The sequence below is a fragment of the Plectrocnemia conspersa genome, unplaced genomic scaffold (assembly GCF_051122295.1).
Source record: "Plectrocnemia conspersa isolate PC_06_02 unplaced genomic scaffold, ASM5112229v1 ptg000001l, whole genome shotgun sequence".
NCBI classification, from domain to species: Eukaryota; Metazoa; Arthropoda; class Insecta; order Trichoptera; family Polycentropodidae; genus Plectrocnemia; species Plectrocnemia conspersa.
The window spans coordinates 13490767-13493983 of NW_028277165.1; the positions used below are offsets into that span (position 1 = coordinate 13490767).

General features: G+C 26.6%; 1 non-coding gene across 1 annotated transcript; it reads left to right on the forward strand.

Moving 5' to 3' along the window:
• Positions 1 to 1008: 1008 nt before the first annotated feature.
• Positions 1009 to 1127, forward strand: LOC148238920 (5S ribosomal RNA). Its single transcript, XR_015812122.1, has one exon. It is a non-coding gene; the product is annotated as a 5S ribosomal RNA (ribosomal RNA).
• The last annotated feature ends 2090 nt before the right edge of the window (positions 1128 to 3217 follow it).

The following is a 3217-nucleotide window of genomic DNA, read 5'->3' on the forward strand; positions in this document are numbered from 1 at the left end:
AACTCGAAGACTTTTATTAATAAATATTTAAATACATATTATATTATTTAAAAGCATGTAGAATATTATTGTCTGGTTGCAGTCTGACACCTTAGAGTTTCAGTTCGGCTGAAACGGTCTGCATTCCCCTACAAGCCATAGTCTTTAATTTGTTTGACATTACATTTTTCGCCCTGATTTGTTTTTGGCCATATTAATATTTATAATATATTTTTTATGGGGGCGCGAGATGGGGGAGAAGTGCGGCGATAACCAAGCTACAAATCCAATGGTTATTACGTATCAAGTGTATTTTTAAAGTTGAATTATGACATGTGATGAAACTTTGCTATTGTTATGATGTTTTGGTATGAGATATTGTTTATATTTTCTAATTGGTTAAATATAGATTTTAGTGTATACGTATTTGTATATTATAAATATACCTATACGTTAACTACTCATCGTATTTTTTAATAATATTTTGATTAACCTAATGGTAGATTTTAAATAATTATTATTTTGATTTATAATAACCGTCATAATGTATGTATTTCATCAAAAATAGTTTCTTTAAAAATTGTGGTTTTCAGAAATAAAGTAAATACATCGTTATATATTTTAAAACAATAATAAAAATTATTAGTGATTTTTAAAAATATATTTACAATATGCTCATAGACATCTATAAATTAATGAATTTAATAATAATTTTATTGTACTGACATCTATTGACTAAATAGAAATATAATTTTAGAATTTTCATAACTAAATTGTATTCAAGTTGTAAACCAAATGTAACTAACAATTCTTTTACAAGAAAATTTTTTATTCTACAATATCTTAAATTTAGTATCAATAGATGTCAATAGTAAAAATCTAACGTTTCTTGTAGAAATAAAAACCAATTTAATAAATGTATTTAAAAAAATGATGTCAATGCTATTGTTCTGAATTATTATATAAATATTTTTATTATATAGATATCAAAAATTATGTTATAAAAACACATTTTATATATCGACATATGCCAACGACCATACCATGCTGAATGCACCGGTTCTCGTCCGATCACCGAAGTTAAGCAGCATTGGGCCTGGTCAGTACTTGGATGGGTGACCGCTTGGGAACACCGGGTGTCGTTGGCCCTATTTTTTTTGATTACGGTCCGCTATTTTCGCGAAATTTTAAATGTTTTGACAAAGTGTGACTATTATCAAAACAATTATATATTTATTACCAACTCTCGATAAAGGCTTTTCTTTATGTTGGCACGATATTTTTACAAGTTAAATTATTTGTTATCCTGGAAAAAAAAACAGACTGACTGAAAAATTTTGCTAACACACGAAAACGCGTGAACGACCGTAATGTGTTTTAAGGTACTTATAATAACATAAATTTGATTATTGAATTTGCTATTTTGAAGAAGAAAGTCAAAGTGTATGTAGAAAATGCATCTCAAAAGCATCTCTTTGAATAACAGTTTTCTCGTTATTATTGTTTAGTGATGTGATGAGGTATTGCACTGTTATCGCTTCAAGTCTGTTTACTAATATCAGATATTTTATGGTTTATTTTCTACGCATAACAAACAACCAATAAATTATGTCCAACGAATACAACACCATTGTCACCATACAGTCACCATTTCTTTTATGTGCAAATTCAGTTTCGATGTTATGGAGAACATAGATTGAAATGTTGCGGTTTTTGGTCAATTCGTGCGGTACCCATTTGCTTGTTTTTTTTTCACTTTCCTTTGGCATACAGATCGTGAAACGCTTGCAGTAAAATCCTGTGAGTCTGCTGCAAGTATTCGAATAGTTATTTGTGGATTAGCAAATTATCATTTTATATCAACCGCAGATAGAGGCAGATAAGAAAGAAAAGAACCTAACACCTTTCGTAAAATAAATAAAAATATAGCTTATTACTAAGAAGATCTTATTCTAATCACAGTTGGCTGCTAACTAATTAAAAACCCGCCACATGATATAAAACAACCTTATAAATCACCAAGCTCTTTGTACAATATTTATTTTTGACAGGCCGCTAAAACACTTTTTTAATTGCAGTTTTTTAGTCTGGTAACACATATTTTGTACAAGGTTATTGCAGAATGATGATTTTAGGTGATTGTTAGATCGTAAAATGTTTTGTTTCAAATAAATATTTTTCATACATATAGTTTTGCTCATAATAGGAATTTTTCATTTTTTTTGTCTCAATAACTGGTTACATATTTCAGTGAAATTGTACGTTGATTTTAGCTATGGATTATAATATTTGACCCAAAAGGCACATGATATTTTAGTCGAATTTTTTTAAAAATAAACTCTTATTGTTATAGAAACATTTTAACTGCACTTTTGAGAGACAAAAATTTTATACTATAATTTATGGCCATAATGTACCACATATTTATTATGTTCTTATCATAAATATGTTTTGACAATTAGCTAATTATAGTATGTTTCAGTAATCTTAAGTTTGTACTGAAATATTGTTGTACAGTGTGACTATATAAATAGAGCATTTATTTATGTTAATCAAAACGCTTATCCTGACTCCTGGGATTCATATTTTAAAAACCGGGACGAGAAAACATCAGTGATGTTTTAACATCGAAAATTTTATATCGCTTATTTGTACAATATATTGATATTATTCCGTTATACAATAACTTATTTTTCATGAAAACTAGGTTTAGTTTCTAATTTTATTGCTGTTTTATTCTTGCTATCTTCTGTAGAAATTACAGAAATTAAAAATATTTTTAAATATTAAAAATAATTAATAATTCCAATGTAAAAATAATGAGCTTGGATATAACAGAAGTTTTTATTTTATAAGACGAAATGGATCTCATATATAATTTATTACTTGGGGTGTTACATTTTTACAAAAAAATATCAAATTAAACGAATGTATGAATTAAACACAATTCGACTTAATTTTTGGGTTTTTCTGTCAGTATAAAAGTCTAAGCAAGGTTATTTAAATATTAATTATTTTTTTGTTAAATTTATTTTATTTTAATTTTTTTTAATAAAAATATAATTAATGTGTTTTCTATTTTTTCAATAAAAATTCTCAAATTTTCCGGTATTCTACATATTTACAATCCCACTAGTTATCAATGAAGCATTTATATACGTATGTATTAGTATGAAATATTTCTGTCTTTTAAAAACGGTTTTGTAATACATCTTCAGGTGAAAATAAAACAATTACA